The 21165-nt window shown below is 38.7% G+C and overlaps 2 long non-coding RNA genes across 8 annotated transcripts; one reads left to right on the plus strand and one right to left on the minus strand.

The window, feature by feature from the left end:
- The first annotated feature begins 535 nt into the window (after positions 1-535).
- LOC110894794 lies at positions 536-3592 on the plus strand. Of its 7 annotated transcripts, XR_002566690.2 has the most exons (8): positions 536-793; positions 1098-1162; positions 1239-1528; positions 1669-1716; positions 1853-2013; positions 2234-2274; positions 2391-2622; positions 3111-3592. It is a non-coding gene; the product is annotated as an uncharacterized LOC110894794 (long non-coding RNA). The 7 variants fall into 7 exon arrangements; XR_002566688.2 differs by having other exon boundaries at positions 1853-2274; positions 3111-3586; XR_002566689.2 differs by having other exon boundaries at positions 2107-2622; positions 3111-3586.
- Positions 3593-19622: 16030 nt separating this feature from the next.
- Positions 19623-20735, minus strand: LOC110896650. The gene is made up of 3 exons (XR_002568054.2): positions 20665-20735; positions 20446-20517; positions 19623-19656 (listed from the first exon to the last, which is right to left on the minus strand). It is a non-coding gene; the product is annotated as an uncharacterized LOC110896650 (long non-coding RNA).
- Between the last annotated feature and the right edge of the window lie 430 nt (positions 20736-21165).

The following is a 21165-nucleotide window of genomic DNA, read 5'->3' on the forward strand; positions in this document are numbered from 1 at the left end:
AGAAATTCATACAGTTATCCACCTGTTTGGATGCTATATGATGTATTATGTTTGTTTTGGCAGTTGGCATCTTTGCACTACGTTTAATAAGTAGCTTGAATGTTAGAATAGTGCTTGACTATGAATTGAAATACGATCGATTGTGCTCATCATCATATTATAAATAATTATCCAAATTATAAGTACTACTCGCTTTAATCTATGCTATATTATAATGCATGAGGTAGGGATTCCCAAAAGTTAAGAATTTCTTTCCCCCTTATTTATAAATAAACCCCTAAAATGAGGATAAAGTGGTCTTTTAAATCATAATTATTTTTTAGTCCCTTAATCTATTACATTTAGATCCTTGATATTTAACATAATTATAGGTAATTAGTTAGACTTCCTCCCTCTTTAATCCAAAAATAAGAACTTTTCCCCCTCTTTATTTATAGATTGACCCCCTAAAATGAAGGTAATTTAGTCTTTTAAACATTATTTATTTTTTAGCCCCTAACCTTTTAACCCCTCAAATCTTCCAAACACGTGCGTATGTGAGAAAGCTAATTCAAAATTTGAAAACCCTAATGCTTCTTCAGCACTCTCTCCCTCTCTATAATTTTCGGCGAAGATGGAAGTGACGACTCACCCATCTTCTCCCCTTTTCTCTTTTTCTCCGGTAATACCAAACATTATTTTCTACTCTTTCTCGCTCGGCATTCCAGCAGCGGTAGTGAAACCGACGACAATATAAGCGATCACGATAGCGGCAGAGTTAGGTGGAAAAAGCGGCCACTACGGCAAAACTTCGGTGAGCACATATCTTCTTGCTTCCAGTCTTATTTGTGTTCGACACACAATTTTAAGAATCCTATTCATTGATTTTAATCGATTATTTAGCTTACCTTTATTTAGCACGTCATTAGTTCATTGATTTACATCAATTCGTTTCTAACAGTTATTATTTTTGTAATTTCAACATATCTGATAATTGAAGTTCTTTATTGCAATACTGGTGAATTTTGTATGGTCTACGCTTTATTTGTTTCATGATATATTTAATGAATGATGAATACGGAAGGAATTTTGACTTTTGGGAATTTAAATTTATATAGATTGTGCAATGGCTGGATTTAAGGAGAATTATTCAGATGTAATTTGCCCCCTACAAAAACCCATGGTAAGTAAGTTCAATGAAGGATACGAGTTAGATTAAGTTTGGTTATCTAAACTTATAACTTGATGTTGATTTACAGGTTATTGATCAATCATTCGGGTCAAGCTGCAAACAAGCAGGGAGTTGTTTTGGTGAAGGGATGTTTAGACTTTCGGTTCCCAGCATGAACCAGGTAAGCAACTCATTTTATGGGTTTAGAACTGCTGATCTTGATCTAATTTGCTGCATGTGTGCGTAATGGGTAAACCCTAACAAATGGAGACGATTTTGGGAGTGTTGTGAGTCAAGATGAAGTTGAAGTTGATTCTAACCCGTTAGGGGCTGCTCACGAAGGTGCTGATTGGAGTCACAATTTTCAGCAGTTACAAGGTGAGTTTTGAATGTATTTGACTCGGTTTTGATTAATTACAACCGGTTTAGTCTTAGGCAACGAATGTGGTGTGCCTTTGTTTCCTTGAAACAAGTTGTGAGGTTGTTTTGAACTAATTCGAGACTACTATAATATGAAGGTTGCAAGCTCTTGGTTTGGTGGAGGAATCGACCCCTAAGCGATGATGGTACGTGGTTTGGTTATGCTTAATAAAGGATCAGTATTATCTCCGTTTTCGATTTCCATTTTACATATCTTTTGGATCTGATGAGTCGATGTGGCTATGTTGATCCGTGTTTGTTAATAATTGCATTTTATTGTAGACCATTTTGAGTTGGATGTGTTTGAAACCAATAAATTTATGTCAAAGAGTTCAAGCAAGAGCTTGTTGCTTTAATTTGTCCCAGTCTTCTAGAGGTTCAGTTGTTATTGCTGCTGCTGTAGTGAGCTTGTTGGTTTGCTATTGGTATTGCTCTATATCCAGGTACATCTTTGAATTTTGTTTTTTTTATAGTTATTGCTTAGATGTATTCCTGCTACTTTAAATGGTTTGATTGGTCGCTGGTTTGTTTTATAGGTTCTTATTCCATCAACAGTAAATCAAATCAAATTGAAATCTATTATGCATTCTACATGAGAAATACCAATCTTGTTTAGTTTTTTACAACTCAGTTACTAAGAAGCATGAATCCTTTTATGTACAGTAATTTTTCAGATAACTTAATAAATGGATCGATGCCTGAAGGTTAGTCCAATCTTCTTTTTCTTCGAAAGCTGTGAAGACCTTTTTCACTTTCCGTTATTTGTAAAATAATTCTATTGGAAGTTAACAAGTAAATTTTTATATTGTGAAAATTGCAGGTTCTTGGAGAACAATTTTCTAAATGGTATTATCTTAGCTGATGTATGTCGGAACAATTTGTTTAATGCAACCTATAAACTTCTACTGTAAATACATTGATGGTAAAGGCTTATTGGGGACAAAGCGTTGTTTAGGTGACAATCGAGTTGCGGTTCCAATTCTCTCCCTTTCTCAAATGCAAATGGTTTTGCATCAAAAAGCCATAACATTGGTTCTCAATCTCATCGTCTGGTAAGGTTTTTTCTTATTGTTTTATGTTTTCATTTGGCAAACTGCAGGAGATAGAAATACTACATGTTCTTGTTATTTATTTTAGCAACCAACTTTAAAATGCGAGCAAAATAGAAGCTAACTTGCAATATATTATTCTTTCTGGAAACCAATCTCAAAAAATGATATAAGTTTTAGAAGTTATTTATATCATGTGGCATATACATGTATGCTAACATTGACATATAAGATGCCATGTAAGTAGTACTGAAAAGAGCAAAAGAAATGTCATGCTATTGGTTGAGTGTGTCATTTTTTGCTACAACCGGTCACGTATTTTACTTATAATAATTGGTAATAAATGTAAGTTGGTTCGATTTTGTGCTTAATTTTAAGTTGGTTGCAAAAGTTAAGAAAAAGTGTAAAGTTTATTTCTTCTTCTTCATCCAGTTTGCTTTGCTCTTTTATTAATGTTTTCGATTTTGATAATTTATTTATTTGGTCTGTAGAGCCCAAGATCATTTTCGGCCATAAATACAAGTGGATATATAAATGAAGTGTACTCAAACAAGTTATACGGGCAGTACAAAGGAGCATGCGGGTCACAAAACCAGCAGGGGTGGCACGTCTATGCTATTACCCACCACGTATGGATGATCTTTCATGATGGCTTCCTTATGCAGCGGCCCTACCCACTTAATGCTCTGATCGCTTAAGGGTGCGGGAGGTCATCTATCGAGATAGCGAATCATGTGCAGAAAGTGGTGGGTGATGTTTTATGTTTAGAATGCACCAATTTGACTAGGAATGTATCTATCTGTTACTTGGTCTACATGATGGAAAGGTGGAGTCTATACGTATGGCAAGAAGTCAATGTAGGTTGTTAATTTGGTGGCATGTCATGGTTGCTGATTAAGTTTTTGTGAATTACCTAGACAAAGAGTCAAAACTATTTGAAAATGATAACAAAAGTAGCTTTTGATGCCTTGTTGCATGTTTTTTCTACATTTTTTATTTATAAGTTATAATAATAAAAGAAAGATGCACCAAATTTTTTTCCATGTTCTGTTTACTATTCTAATTAGTACAAATATTTCTAAATGAACGTGTGTTCATTTACTATTCTTATATTCATTAGTACAAATATATTTGTAAGAAATAGTATCTTCTCTTTTTTTAAATTTTAATGGAGGTAAGAAATAAAACTATTATTATTATTATTATTATTATTATTATTATTATTATTATCTAAAACTACTAATTAAAAGTTATGTAAAGTAATTAAGAAAATTCTATAGTAAGATTTTTTTCTCATGCGAAGCATATCTCTTAGTTGCGAAATGTGTATTTTAGGCGAGTGATATACTTGTGTGTGTAATAATTATCTACCATGCATGTAATTGAGCAAAATATGTAAATAGTTATGAGCTTTTGTGTATAATTATGCACGGTTAAGCATATAGTTACTCGTTGTACATCAATCTCTTTTTGTACATATATTTTAAACACATAAGGATATGAGGGTCAAATTATAACGAATAAATACTCGACTTTATATTGCGTGTATATATATATATATATCAAATAATAAAGTGTATAATAGTTTATGTTTAAAAGCTTTAAGAAACTAGATAAAAAGCCAATAATTGTAACTATTTCTTTTTGCCCCTGTTAATCATATACGAGTAATTTCAAAGCATACTACAAGATGGTGATGTTGTAGCATAGTGTCAGTCTACGACATATACTATTTTAGTTTGATTTTCAACGTTAATGGAGTGTTTTACAACGCATCCATCATGTTGTCGGGTCGGGTCGGGTCGAGTCTGGTTGGGTTGGGTTGGGTTGATGGATATACTGTTAGGCTCATGGTATATATAGACCAACGATACTATCAATAAGAAACTAACAGATGTAGTATACAATATATCACCAAAGGGTTAATAAATTACGAAAAACGGGTGTCACAATGCAAAGTGTTACTCCCGCCGCATCGTGCGGGCACCCTACTAGTATCATAAATACATATCTAAAACAGTAAATTATTTTCATTAAGTTGTTACTCTAAAATAATTCCACATTATATTGCTATCCTTCCCCCCCCCCCCCGAATTTTTCGCTCGATAGTGTTATATATGTAGTTTTCGTATAAATTTTTTTGGGTATATACGTTTTCGACCCCCCGTCATTCGGGTCAAGATTCGCCACTAACTCCAAAATACACCTTAAAAAGGTTTATTTGTACTTGAGATACTGCTTACTTTAGGTTTCCATATAATGAAGCTAAAGTATCATCAACCATGTCACCGCTGATGCCCTAAAACATCTATCCTACAACAATAAAATAGATATGCTAAAGGTAAAGAGTTTTTTTCCATATAATTTATCTAATAGAATGAAGGCATAGGCCCATAGTAGACAAGGGTTAATACAAAAACAAAAATGTAAAAAAAAAAAAAAAAACCAGTATATGATTCAGGTATATGGTTTGGGTAAACGAGTATATAACTTGAGATAATCGGGTCGTTATCACCTAATCTCATACCAACCCATGAAATATTTTATTTCAAATTCCATACCCATCGGTTTACAAGTATATCAGTTCCGATTGTTTTGGGTATCCCATCAGGCCCGAGCTTTTTGTCATGCCTAAACATATACGGTACAGTATTCGGTTTTGAATTTAGTTAAATTTTGGCATCCATACTATGCAGTACAATATTGGTTCATTGTAATGCCAATATTGATCTCATCCCTAACTCTAAGAACATAGACATTTAAAGACCTTTGGTTAGATATTTAGAGTTTTGTTTGTTTGAATTGTTATTATTATGATTTTTTTAACGAAATAAATACTGAAATTTTCATTAAAATGCCAAAGTAACAAATTACAAAAAAGTAGCAGGTAAACGGGCAACAAGCTGCGCCGCAACCCCCTTTTGAATTGCAAAACCAATCCTGCTAAAGACGAAACGACCCTTAAAGGTTGAGAGATTACTATTCACAACCCGTTGAACCCTGTTTAAGAATTCCACAGCCTCAGGGGCTAGGGAACCAAATGTATCAAAGGCGAATGGGATAAACACATGTTGATTCTCTAAACAAGCCTTCTCATGTTTAGCGACCTTGCTTGATTCCGCCTTCAATGCAGCCTGGCCAGCAACAAACCCATTATCCCTGAGCCCAACAAGAGGGGACACTCCTGTAAGGTCCACACAAGCGTGTTTTCCCCTGGCCCACCCAAACACAAGAATATCGGTTGGTCGAAGAGTAGACCTCCCATCGAGCGGATTCGTCAGAAAGTTCACCGGAGCCTCCTTTTTTGCTGAAATCCCTGCCCGCTTTAAAATATCAAACAGAATATCCCTTACCAAATCATGCATGTATTTAAAACCAGGCAACTCCTTACAATGAACCGCATGCTCGCCAAAAGTATCTAAACAAACCTTGCGGCAAACGGGGCAGGGCTCATCAACCGGAAACAGAGGGATCATTAGCCGGTACTTAAGGATTGCCCGGTATTCCACTTCCGACATGTGTTGGCCTAGTCCTTCAATGGGGATGACTGTCAGGAAATCTTGAACATGAGGAGCCCGTAGACAATCGAACACGGCTTTCTGACGAGGGGATAGACTAAACTTCTCTCCCAAACTCTGGACAATTCTACTAAATAGGGCACTCGCCAAAGCATTCTGGGCTTTAGGGGGGGCGGTGTCCTTATTAGAGCCGCCAATATCAAAATCCGGAAGGGACATGTGCATGCAATCCAACGCACACACATAATCGGAATCTAACCCGGCAATACCACTGTCCCGAAGAATGTGGTCCTGCAAACTCCAAGATTGCGCCCTCGATGCCACGAAAGCATACGTAGATACATCCTCAGCCGAACATAAACCCAAACCCCCAAAACGGGTCGGAAGGGATGCAAGCCTCCATTGAAGATCCCCAAAAAACGGACCCCCGCATACCACAATATCCTCGATAGCTCTCCGAAGGCCTTTGTTAAAAACTGAAACAGCCTCCCCAACAAACGTGGGTTGGCACGTTCTGAGGCCGAACAACAACTTAGCAACACCCATGCAAGAACGCAGCAAGAGAAGCTCGCTTTGAGGGTCCCGCAGATGTGGAAGATAGCTCATCAGATCCACTGCACAAGATGCCCTTTTCACGGCCAACCTACTAATAAAACCCGCATCCCGACTAACAGCGCCCCCGAGGAGTTTGACACCCAACACCGGCCTTCCAATCCCACTAGGAAACAAACCCTTTTGCACCTTAACTCCATTGCACGATGGCCAAAAAACTTATGTTTTCTTGACATTAAGTTGAAGCCCCAAACAGGGCCCCTTAGTCCTGATGATTTCTAAAGCTTTAGCCACCTCTTTAGCATCTCCTATAATCGTACCATCATCCAAGTACCAAGCATGGAAGAGTAACTTGCATGTATCTCGTATCTGATGAATGAGGGGATGCAAAACTAAGGCAAAGAGAAGAGGCCCCAAGGGGTCTCCCTGCTGAACCCCAGTGGTGGACCAAATATGATCGTCTCCGACATATAATCTGGTCGGCTGTCCATATAGAAAATCCACCCATAAGGAAATGGATGGGCATCTGGTCCGAACTTCTGACAAAATGGCGGTTCTATCCACCAGGTTGAAAGCATTAGAGAAATCAATAGTAATCATGGCCAACGACCCATCTGAGTGGAACACGTTTAAGAACCTGTTCGCACTATGGAGCACAGCCTCAGCCCCGCTAGGAATACCCACCCCAAATTGAAAATCACCGAGATATTTAGCCATCTCCTTCCCGACCCCCCTCATAGCCGCCTTAGAAACTAACCTCCTCCAAATTGCACCCACAACAATAGGCCTTATCCCGTTGTCCGGTTTTAGTAAGGGCGTGAGGGGCGCGGATGTCACAGCCCCCGATCCCTAACTCCCGGGAACGGGCAACCGTGAGCCAGTTTAGGTGGTATCACATTTATTTATCCAATTTGGCAGCGGAAATTTTCATCAGGACCGTAGTTAGGAAATATTTTAATCAGAGTAAACCACCATGTTTTATAATATTAAACATATGGGTAAAACCCAAGTTTTCAATACACACGTTTCATAGGAATAAATCCTATTAATTTATTAAAAAGCATCTCTTTTATTCTTAGGTAACTTTATTGCCACTTTTCCAAGCCTTCAGTGTTGTCCAGCTGGCTTCTATTTGGCTTTCACATATTGTTACCTGAAACGCGTTTTAAAAACATTTTGTCAGTGGGAAATACTGGTGAGTGAATCCCAGTTTAATCAAGTTTAAATAAAAATTCACAGTGAACAGTATTGAGGGCGCATCCGCAATTACATTTGTTTCCAAGTTATATCAATTACCACCACACGGTAATGTCGTTCCGACTTATGGTCATGTTACTCCTTTACCAGGTGGTAACAAATTTTGTATACAAAACCCCAAATTTATCGACTGTAATTGTATTCTTACAAATACTCAATAACTGTTATTCGCATGGAAATTTAAGGTTTTGTAAAAACAGTTAACAAAAAGATTTACAAAAAGTGGATCAACTCACAAAAATGAGTACATAAAAAGAGGATTAACTCACATTGCTGTCTTAGGTGATTCTTTAGGGTTTCCTGGTGAATATCTATAATTTACACAAATGCACGTGTGTTAGTATAATAACCCATTTTGACATTAGTAATACCCTCCCCGAGACGGCATTCCAACGACTACGTCGGGCAGAACCACGACAGCCGTTACGGAACCCTAGATCAATCGGGCAGCGTATCTAATACGTCTCCAGGGGTTATAATACTTACATCGTAGCAGAACCTCGCTATTTTAGGGGGTATAATGCCCGGGTATAGTGTATACTACTCGGAAATTTAGTAAGAAAGAAAGAAATTGAGCGATCGTCGAATGAAGCCGATGCGTGCTATTTATAGGATCTGATATGGGGTTTCTCGCGGCCCGCGTGACATATGGGCTAAGCTTACGCGGCCCGCGTCAAGGCTGGGTCAACGCATAGCTTGGCCCAGTCATCGTATAGCTTCGACGGGTGTTGGGCCAGGTGGCGGCCCAGGGCGTTGCCAGATCTCCAGGTGCTCGCGGCCCGCATGAACTTGGGCTACCTTGCACGCGGCCCGCCTTAACTTATAGTTTTGGCGAAGTCTGGTTTCATACTCGCGCGGCCCGCATAAGCTTGAGGTGAGGCCCTACGCGGCCCGCCTCAGCTTAATAATTATTGTTTTTATTTATTTTATATAGTATAATCTATTTTGGGGCTCGGTTTTCACATACGGGGTGCATATAAAGTCAAGTTGATATATTTAAAGATATATTAGGGTGACATAATTATCATGCGAGGTGTCGGTTTTACCGAGGGTTGTTATATCCTCCCCACCTTGTTTTAGAGCTCGTCCTCGAGATCTACTGGAACAAGTGTGGATATTTCTTTTGCATTTCGGATTCAAGCTCCCATGTGTACTCGGGTCCTCTTTTGGAGTCCCATTTTACTTTGACTAGAACTAGTCTTTTGTGCTTGAGATTCTTAATTTTCCTATCTTCAATTTGCAGAGGCTTCTCCACAAACTTGAGTTGTTCATTAACTTCTATATCCTTAAGAGGTACTACGAGTGATTCATCAGCTAAACACTTTTTGAGATTAGATACATGAAACACATCATGTATTCCTGCCATTTCCTCTGGCAGTTGTAGCTGATAGGCTACCGGTCCTATTCTTTCAAGAATTTTGAAAGGTCCAATATACCTGGGACTAAGCTTTCCTCTCTTGATGAATCTTACCACTCCTTTCCAGGGAGAGACTTTCAATAATACTTTATCTCCCACTTGAAATTCTAATGGTTTGCGTCTGTTGTCGGCATAACTCTTTTGTCGATCACGTGCTGTTTTCAGTCGTTCCTTGACTTGAATGATTTTATCAGTTGTTTCCTGTACTATCTCGGGTCCAGATAATTGTTTTTCCCCAATTTCTGCCCAACAGACTGGGGTTCTGCACTTTCGTCCATAAAGTGCTTCGAATGGTGCAGCATTGATACTTGTGTGATAACTGTTATTATAAGAAAATTCTATTAAAGGTAAGTGTTCGTCCCAATTACCTCCGAAATCAATTACACAAGCTCTAAGCATGTCTTCCATTGTCTGAATCGTTCTTTCGCTTTGTCCGTCCGTTTGAGGATGATGAACTGTGCTTAGATTTATCCTGGTTCCCATTGCTTTTTGGAAACTTGACCAAAAATGAGAGGTAAAACGGCTATCCCTATCAGACACAATTGATAAAGGTATGCCATGTAAAGAAACGATTTCATTTACATACAATTTAGCTAATTGTTCCATGCTAAAGGTTTCCTTCATTGATAAGAAATGGGCTGATTTGGTTAGCCTATCTACAATCACCCAGATTGTATCATTACCTTTTCTTGTTTTGGGTAATTTGGTAACAAAATCCATTGTTATCAATTCCCATTTCCAGACTGGCATTTCTAATTGCTGTAACAAACCTGAGGGTTTCTGATGTTCAGCTTTAACTTGTGAGCAAGTTAAACATTTAGAAACATAAGCTGCTACATCCTTTTTCATTCCTATCCACCAGAAATTTTTCCTTAAATCCTGGTACATTTTATCATTTCCTGGATGCATCGTATATTTAGACTTATGAGCTTCTTCTAATATACGGTGACGTAAATTTCCTAATTTAGGTATCCACATTCTCTTTTTATGGAATCTCCAAATTCCATCTGTTCCTTATTCTAATTCCTTAATCATTCCTTTTAATTTAAGAGAACGTACCCTTTTTGGCTTTTCATGATACTTTCGACTTAAAGCATCAGCTACCACATTGGCTTTTCCTGCATGATACTGGATATCACAATCATAATCACTAAGCAACTCCATCCAGCGTCTCTGTCTCATATTCAACTCTTTTTGCCCGAAGACATATCTTAAACTCTTATGATCCGTGAATATGGTAAACTTACTACCATATAGATAATGTCTCCAAATCTTAAGGGCAAAAATTATGGCTCCTAATTCCAAATCATGGGTCGAATAATTTTTTTCATGACTCTTAAGCTGTCTAGATGCATAAGCTATAACCTTTTGACGTTGCATTAATACGCATCCATAACCTAACTTAGAAGCGTCACAAAAGACTACAAAGTCTTCAGTTCCTTCTGGTAACGCTAGTATCGGTGTATGGGTTAATCTTTGCTTAAGAATTCTAAAGGCTTCTTCTTGTTTTGGTCCCCATTTGAACTTAACAGATTTACAGGTTAACCTAGTTAAAGGAATGGCTATTCTAGAAAAATCTTGAATAAATCTTCTATAATAACCGGCTAATCCTAAGAAACTTCTAACCTCGGTTGGTGACTCTGGGGTTTTCCATTTGGTGATTGCCTCGATCTTTGTTGGATCTGCATGAATTCCTTCATGGTTAACTAAATGTCCGAGAAATTGTACTTGTTCTAACCAAAATTCGCACTTTGAAAACTTAGCATAAAGCTTCTCCTTTCTCAATAAACTTAAAAGTAAGTGCAAGTGCTTTGCATGCTCTTCTTTACTTTTAGAGTAAATTAGAATATCATCTATGAAGACAATTATGAATTTATCCAAATATGGCTTACATATTCGGTTCATCATGTCCATAAATGCGGCTGGGGCATTGGTTAAACCAAATGGCATGACATTAAATTCATAATGACCATACCTTGTTCTGAATGCGGTTTTAGGAATATCCTCTTCCTGTACCTTTAATTGATGATATCCTGATCTTAAATCGATTTTAGAGAAAAAATCGAGCTCCTTGAAGTTGATCAAACAAATCATCGATCCTCGGTAACGGGTATCGATTGTTAATCGTGACTTTGTTCAATTCACGATAGTCAATGCACATACGCATTGATCCGTCCTTCTTCTTGACAAATAAAATCGGCGCTCCCCATGGCGATGAGCTTGGCTGTATGAATCCTTTCTCCAACAATTCGTCTAGTTGTCTCTTCAGTTCTTGCATTTCAGCGGGTGCCAAACGGTAAGGTGCTTTGGCAATCGGTGCTGTCCCTGGTAATAGGTGAATTCTGAATTCAACATCCCTGTCTGGTGGTAGTCCTGGCAATTCTTCTGGAAAGATATCTGAAAATTGGGACACTACTGGAATGTCTTTTAACTCTTTTCCTTTAGTGTTAGTGATTATAGAAATCAAATACACTATAGATCCTTTCCTTATACAACTTGCAGTTTTCATCACAGAGATGAATTTAGTGGATCTAAATGGTTTATCTCCTTTAATTGAGATCTTTTCACCTCTTGGTGATTTTAATTGAATTGTCTTTTGATCACATAAAATACTGGCTTTATTGGCTATTAACCAATCCATTCCTAATACTACATCAAATCCAACCAGATTCATTGGGTAAAGGTTTGCCATAAATTTTTGATTAAAAATTTCTATTCTTGCCCCCTGCAAGATTTCAGAAATCCTAACAGTTTCTCCATTTGCAGTTTCTACTAGACATTCTTGTGGTAGTTTAGTTAATGATTGATTTAGGAGTTTGCAAAATGAAGTATTAATAAAACTTTGGTTGGCACCAGAGTCAAATAATACTTTAGCAAAAATATCATTAACTAAAAACGTACCAGCAATTACGTCTGGAATCATCCTGGCTTCCTCTGTAGTTAAAACGAATGCTCTAGCATTTTTAGTGTTCTTGTTGTTCGCAGCTGGGGCTAACTTTGGACAGTTTGGCTTGATATGACCTTTTTCTCCACAATTGAAGCACGTCCCATTAGTTGGTTTTCTTCTGCATGTCTCCTCCTTATGTCCTGGTGCTTTGCAGAAATTGCAGTAAGTAGAGCATCTTCCAGAATGCTTCTTTTTGCAGGCTTTGCAGTATGGTGCAGAGGTAGAACCTACATTCCTACGATTGGAATTCCCAGAACGGAATTCTTGAGTAAGCCTTTGGGTTAGGTTTCTTCTCTGGTCTTCTTCTCTAGTACGGATTAACTCATCTGTCAAGGTATTGGCTAGTTCTACAGCTTCTTCTATAGTTTGGGGTCTAGCTGCCTTGACTACATGTCTAATTTCTCCAATTAAGCCCCAGATATAACGGGAGATTAATACCGGTTCAGGTGATGCAAGGGTAGGTACTATCCTAGCATATTCAAAGAATGTGGTAGTGTAACCCTTACTGTCTACTCCGGTCATTCTCAGATTCAGAAACTTATTTGCTATTTGTTCCTTTTCATTGGGAGGGCAGAATTTTCTTTCTACCGTATTCTTAAATTCCTCCCATTCCATGTTATAAATCCTATCACTTCCTTTTGACTGGAGGATAGTGTTCCACCATTCTAAGGCTGCATTTTTAAACAGATTTGAAGCAAACATTATCTTATCTTCTTCAGCACATTTGCTTATTTTTAGAACAGCCTCAGTTTTCTCTATCCAGCGTAGGGCTGCAATGGGTCCTTCATTGCCCGAGAATTCTATTGGTTTACAGGACCAGAATTCTTTGTAAGAACAACCATATGGCATGGTTCTTCTTCTTTTGGGAATGGGCGCTTGAAGTACGGGTCCATTGTTCACGCTGTGTTCCGGTTCACTTGGTCGTTTACAGCTATGCTTACTTTTATTATTCGCTTCTTGAACTGTTTGAATAATAAATGGCATTGCATCTATAATTCCTTGTGCCACTATATGTTGAACGACACTATTATCCATTTGGTTTCCATTGTTATTGTTGTCCGGATTCTCATTAACCACGTTAATGTTACTCTGGTTATCGTTATTCAGATTATCTTGATTTCCTTCGTCGGCCATCTGAATTTTAAACATTTACCAAATATTAATATCACAATTAATATTTGAATATATCCAATCACATGACACGCACGTTTAACCAAAAACGCCGAGCATTGCGACTTTTACTCTATTTATATAGTATGCATCATTACACACTAGTACTGAAATTTAAATTACAATACTGACTGGAATGTAAAGCTAAAATACTAATAATAAGCATCCGTAGTTTTTTTTTTCCTAACACATACACACATATATTATTTTATTATTATTATTATTACTGTTTCTACCATCACCTTCACTGATATGGATTCATCCAAAAATCCATATTACGCTCATCGTATTTCCATACGAGGCGTTCTCCCACCTGTCGCATACGATCACTGCTTTCTAAAATTTCCTCCCCAAAAGTCCTAAGTTCCTGGACATTTTCTGCACTCATTGGGGTGCAGGTTCTAGGATTGGGTTTGGAAACTGAGGTATGGGTTCCTGATATGGAGGCATAGGGGCCTGGTACGGGTATGGATTCTCTAAAATTTCCCTAACATATGCATCACTAATGTTGTAGGGATCTTGAGGATCTAACCCTGGGTAAGCTCCTAAGTTGGGTATTGGCACATTTTCCTGTATTGGATTTTGTTGCACGTAGTCCCTAACATCGTCCCACCAGGGGTCGTAATTGTTTGGGTCTAGAGGATCAGGTGCAGGTACCCTAGGTATTTCCTCCGGGTTGAAATCAGGCATTTCTATCTGGTCTTCTACTTCCATGGGTTGATCAGGATTTTGTGGTTGGGGTGCTAGCATTTGTTCCAGGTTTGGGTCAGCAGCAGTGGTTGCTAAAATATGGATATTAGCGATACCCCTATTGAGCATATCCTGATTATAAGCATCAGTTTCTCTTTTTGCTGCGGCTAACACTCGCTGTTCCTGCAACTTTTTCATTCTTTTCCTACGCTCGTGCGCTCCCCTACTGAACCATCCCCTCTTTTTCTGAGGAAATGGCTCTTCAGACTGAGCCTTAAACACAAAGATCCCTTCTTCTGTGTCAGCAGAATACCCTGAGAGGGCAGGCTGAGAAGAGGAGGTGCCTTCGCTCCTAGGCGAACCAGATAGTTGACGATAAGCGTCAGAAGGTCCTTGGTCACTCATACTGTAAACTAACAAATAGTCAGATAACACAGAGCAAGAAATACAATTATACACGTATTTCCATAATTTATTTCCTAACACTTTTGAATTTTGATGTCAGCAGAACACTTCTGTGGCTGAATCAGTGGCATAGCTCTGATACCACCTTCTGTCACAGCCCCCGATCCCTAACTCCCGGGAACGGGCAGCCGTGAGCCAGTTTAGGTGGTATCACATTTATTTATCCAATTTGGCAGCGGAAATTTTCATCAGGACCGTAGCTAGGAAATATTTTAATCAGAGTAAACCACCATGTTTTATAATATTAAACATATGGGTAAAACCCAAGTTTTCAATACACACGTTTCATAGGAATAAATCCTATTTATTTATTAAAAAGCATCTCTTTTATTCTTAGGCAACTTTATTGCCACTTTTCCAAGCCTTCAGTGCTGTCCAGCTGGCTTCTATTTGGCTTTCACATATTGTTACCTGAAACGCGTTTTAAAAACATTTTGTCAGTGGGAAATACTGGTGAGTGAATCCCAGTTTAATCAAGTTTAAATAAAAATTCACAGTGAACAGTATTGAGGGCGCATCCGCAATTACATTTGTTTCCAAGTTATATCAATTACCACCACACGGTAATGTCGTTCCGACTTATGGTCATGTTACTCCTTTACCAGGTGGTAACAAATTTTGTATACAAAACCCCAAATTTACCGACTGTAATTGTATTCTTACAAATACTCAATAACTGTTATTCGCATGGAAATTTAAGGTTTTGTAAAAACAGTTAACAAAAAGATTTACAAAAAGTGGATCAACTCACAAAAATGAGTACATAAAAAGAGGATTAACTCACATTGCTGTCTTAGGTGATTCTTTAGGGTTTCCTGGTGAATATCTATAATTTACACAAATGCACGTGTGTTAGTATAATAACCCATTTTGACATTAGTAATACCCTCCCCGAGACGGCATTCCAACGACTACGTCGGGCAGAACCACGACAGCCGTTACGGAACCCTAGATCAATCGGGCAGCGTATCTAATACGTCTCCAGGGGTTATAATACTTACATCGTAGCAGAACCTCGCTATTTTAGGGGGTATAATGCCCGGGTATAGTGTATACTACTCGGAAATTTAGTAAGAAAGAAAGAAATTGAGCGATCGTCGAATGAAGCCGATGCGTGCTATTTATAGGATCTGATCTGGGGTTTCTCGCGGTCCGCGTGACATATGGGCTAAGCTTACGCGGCCCGCGTCAAGGCTGGGTCAACGCGTAGCTTGGCCCAGTCATCGTATAGCTTCGACGGGTGTTGGGCCAGGTGGCGGCCCAGGGCGTTGCCAGATCTCCAGGTGCTCGCGGCCCGCATGAACTTGGGCTACCTTGCACGCGGCCCGCCTTAACTTATAGTTTTGGCGAAGTCTGGTTTCATACTCGCGCGGCCCGCATAAGCTTGAGGTGAGGCCCTACGCGGCCCGCCTCAGCTTAATAATTATTGTTTTTATTTATTTTATATAGTATAATCTATTTTGGGGCTCGGTTTTCACATACGGGGTGCATATAAAGACAAGTTGATATATTTAAAGATATATTAGGGTGACATAATTATCATGCGAGGTGTCGGTTTTACCGAGGGTTGTTATAGCGGAAGCAACAAACTCCGCCAAGACCCTAGGGCACCTCCCACCCAAGCACAAGTTGACCACCTCAGAAATAGCCTTAAGCAGCCCGCAGGCAATCACTAACCCCTCTCCACAAAGAGCATCCAAAATGTGTTGTACCCTCAACCCATCCCTCCCACAAGAGGTCCCTTTGGGGAAGGATTTAATGCACCCAAGAACGTTATCAACATCCACAATAAGGGGTGGTTCCGATAGTAAGGACCCAGGCATAACCGGAGGAGGTAGGACAGGATGTTTAGCCACCAAAGCTTTCATAGTATTCTCACCAAGAGGTGCAACCCCCGAAGAACATAAAACTTTCACCGCCGCAGTGAAATGACCATCTGCAACTTTCCGTAAACATTGCTTAACGTTGGTGCCCACCCTAGAATTATTAGACCCATGGGGAGGCTCATTAGGGCGCGTAACCACGTCTGATGGTTCGGCAAAAAGTGATAGGATGAGTTCAGCAAAACCATCCCCATTGCCCCACGCAGCCAGGGCCCGCTGAATACTAAGACATTGTAAGGCCTTCCTGTTCCCCGACCTGCGCTCCTGACGATTAGAAGGCCTGAAAATCCGCAATGTGCAACGTGGCAACAACAAAAGTCTCACCCACGCCTCAACAGACTCTGGCGTAGCCGCCACCTTGCACAAAGATGCTGTTAAAGCCTGGGAAAAGGCCATTCGGCAACTATGAGGGATGCTCTTAACTGTTTTGATGGGAAGAGAGAAGACACGATCAAGTAGACTCACGTCCACCCCCATACCTCCAAAAGAAACAATCTTCTTTCCAACATGTGACGTGGGAATCCCCACCATAAACTCCTCTGCATTTCCCATAACCAACTTGAATCGTGCCACCCCATCTGCATGGTGGCACCCCCGACTGAGAGCATGTAAACACATACACTCCCCACATAACCATTGGCCAGAGACCTTAAGAGCCTCACCGACTGAAACAAACAAATCCCTATCCGCAGCTATGGCATCCCGCATGGCCCACTTCTTGTCATCTGAAGACAAATGAAGCCGCTTGATATGGGCCACCAACCTCGGGAACCCCTTAGCCCCTGCTTGTCCATCAGGGCAACAATGGAAGCTTTTAAAAGTGCACAACCAGACACCCCTTGAGGAACCAACAACCCCCTCCTCGGATGGAGCCCCACAAACAGTCAAAGCCCCAGACAAAACCCCCACTCCAGACCCGGGCATCAACAATTCAAAATACAAATGAAGTTTAAGGGAAATTCGTGCTGAGCAAGGAAATAAATAACGAAAAGTAATAGGTTTGCGGGGGCAACGACAAGTTGCCCCACCTCCCTTTAAGGTTCACCACACTCAATCCATTGCGGGCTTTCGAAACAGAAACAAAATGAGTCCTAATCTATTTTCGGTGTTCCGAATCCGACATCTACATCTTTATCACATCTAAAACCCCAACGGAAACTATTTGAAACAGCTGATTATTCAATCAGTTGTAGTAAACAACTGACATTCAGCCTTAAAACAAATAGTTTTTCTTCTTGACATTTCATCGAACAACTGGCGTGCAACTTACAATAACTAGTTTCTCAATGAATTTCAAACCAGTGAGAATCGTAGTGTTGAGTAGAAGAAACAAGTGAAGGTGGAGTAATGAGCAGGAGAGTGATTTTAAAGAATTACAAAAGGGATTTTATCGAATAATAAAGGCAAACAGTAAAGAACTAAAGATCTAAAGAAAGAATTGAAAACCTGTAGAGAGGTGGGTTTGAAATAGTGAAACAGAAAAAGATTGAATTAGTAATCGGTTAAACAGGAATATGTAATTAAACTGTGGCAATTACAATGACTGATTATACCATAAACAGAAGATACGAAGAGAAAAGAGTGAGGGTTTTGAACAAAGGAAAACTGAGTAATGTTATAGAAAAAAAGTCACCAGTTTTTGTCAAACCCAATCAGTGCCGATAATTGACGATGAATATCGCAAGGCGAATCTGAATCGATGAGAGGGATTGATCGCAAGACGAACATGAACCACTACTAGAAATTTGACATTTTCTAACAAGCTTTTTCGTTACAAATGCGTAGTAAACTCAAGTTTGCTACGCATTTGCAACAAAACCTTGATGTTGGAAAAAGCCCCGTCGGAAACTATTTACTACGCATTTACTACGCAATTTTCAACGCATTTCCAACAAAAATATGGCGTCAGAAATTTGTGACGCATTTCCTACGCCTTTTAGTTTAAAACTTTAAAGTTTTGCAACGCATTTGTGACGGAATACTGAAAAAATTAAAAAAAACAAAAAAAAATCCGTTTTTTTTTATTTGCTAAAATATTACAAGAAAATGCATCAAAAGAATTACAAAAACTATTTTAAATCCAATATACTTCGAATATGTTTAAACCACGTCAAAAATCATCAATCTTCTTCTGAATGCACACCATTGTGGCATGTTTACATAATTTAACTTTCTTGGTGAATGTTCTTGAAGGAGAGTTGTCGATCCAGTCAGCGTCCGCAAGAATTCTTGTACGTACCCTGTGAAATTTTACCCGAGACATGGGTTAGGAATGGTTTTTGTTGGTTTTTGTACACTAAATGGACAAAAAAGGTTTGCAAGTCACTCGTCCCGTAATAAAAATGGACCCATTTTGACAGGTTACCCAACCCACCCCATCTTGCGAGTTAAAGGTATCAAAAGAGATGAAAGTAAACCTTGCAGGACATCTTGCTGAACACTTTGATATATCGAGTTTGCATTAGCGCGAAGTGCCTTTTCGAACGGCAACTATGTAAACCTGCACAACCAACACCTTTTCATATCAACACACGAATTAAGATAACGTGTCATAAACCTAGCTAAAAGTTCTTGAAGTGAAATACACAAGAGTTTGCATAACCTTTAACCCAAATGTAGGAACGTATGTGAATCCTCATTTGCCAGAACCCGAATAGAACTACCCGTGAAGAATTTTGCTAACCCGACTACTTGCTTCCTGCACAGAATGATCTTTTTTATTTAGGTAACTGGAAATGCGGAAAAAACGAGTAAATAACAGTTCCTATTTTTTATCCCCATATGATAAGTAAACATCATCAGTTTCAATTTTGAAGGTTGCCAAACATAATTCGTCCTACGTCTGTGATGGCTGCTAGGTCGCTGGAACCGGCTCATGCTTCATTTGCACAGCCTTAGCTTTATGACATCAGATTATTGATTAAACTTACCTTGAGCACAAATAAACTTCTTGTCATTTGAGAAGTCCCTCGCTTCCTTAAGGTTTATAACCTGCAGTAAGTGACCTCCCGTTAGTAATTTGACGTATAAAAGCAATGCAAATATAATAAAATCACTAAAGCAGTGTTGAAATTATCCTTAATATGATTCATCAACATAATCAACGCCGATCCTGAAAGATGATTGTTTGATAGATCCCTGTATTAAAAACTATTTTAATGTGATTGCAATATTGCACGGCTAACAAATGAGTAGAGGTGGCAATCTCGACCCGTTTACTTATAATTGGGTTGACTCGGGTTATTTTTACCTCCAATGGGTCAACAGGGGAGGTTAAGAAAACAAAACAGGTCAAAAGTTGGTCACAGTGTTTTTCATGCATAAAACCTCCTATAACATTCTATTAATTGTTTATAAAAAAAATAGTAAAATGCCATTTTCGTCTATGAGGTTTGGCCAGGTTTGCGACTTTCGTCCAAAAGTTTGTTTTTTCACATCTGGATCCAAAAGGTTTGAAATCCTGCCATTTTCATCCGGCTCGTTAACTCCATCCATTTTTCTCTGTTAAGTCAAGGGTATTTCCGTCTTTTTTGTTAACTTAAAAGGCAATTCAGTCTTTTTCACTTTATGTACAAGCATTTAGCATAATGTACAAGTATTAACTTAAAGGGAAATTCAGTCTTTTTCACTTTATGTATGAAAATGCCCCCGACTTAACGGAGAAAAGTGGATGGAGTTAACGAACCGGATGGAAATGGCAAGATTTCAAACCTTTTGGATCCAGATGCAAAAAAACAAACCTTTGAATGAAAGTTGCAAAACTAGCCAAACCTCAAGGACGAAAATGGCATTTTACTCTAAAAAAGGACCAAAAGTGTTTCGGGTGAACCCAACTCAGTTCAACCATACCAAAAGAACGCCTCATTACCCAACCCGTCTGACCACCCAGCCTGGCAACATGATATCAAGAGAATAAATAATACTCACAGCACTTGCAACGATGTGATGTTGGTCAACTGCATAGGGATTGGACCAGTCAAACTATTATTGTTAAGCCGCCTATAAACATAACGAAAACACTAATCATTCTATAATATAACACAGCACTTACTTTTTGTTATCAGACATATAGTTTTACAGATAAATATTGGATAATAATTGTTACCATTAATAACAAAACTCAAATGATTAGAAAAGCAAACATACAGGAATCTCAACTTTGATAGCTTCCCCAATGTAATCGGGATGGGTCCAGAGAAACCGTTGAGATAAAGATCTAAACTCAGGAAATTCGTCAAATTTCCAAGATCGTTAGGAATCGGGCCACTTATGTTATTGCTGTATAACTCCCTGCAGGTATGCATAAATATCAAATAATTAGATAATCATATAATTATAACCTAATCAGATTATTAGTTTATTAGTTGATTAAAATGACTTACAAGTACTGCAGATTCCTTAGCAGCCCGATTTGTGGAACCAATGTACCAGATAGAGCTGCATCAAATTACATAAGCCTAATACTCACTCATCGTTCTTCAAAGTCTCAATTCAACAGCCAGGTCAATAACAAGCCTTCGATTCGGCAATAATAAGTACTTAATTATTCAAACATGATAACATAATCATAAACACATGCTTTAAACAATACTAGCGTATTCACAAATTCTAAATTATAACAACAATCAAGAACAATAGGTAACTCAA

The sequence above is a fragment of the Helianthus annuus genome, chromosome 12 (genome assembly GCF_002127325.2).
Source record: "Helianthus annuus cultivar XRQ/B chromosome 12, HanXRQr2.0-SUNRISE, whole genome shotgun sequence".
Lineage (NCBI taxonomy): Eukaryota > Viridiplantae > Streptophyta > Magnoliopsida > Asterales > Asteraceae > Helianthus > Helianthus annuus.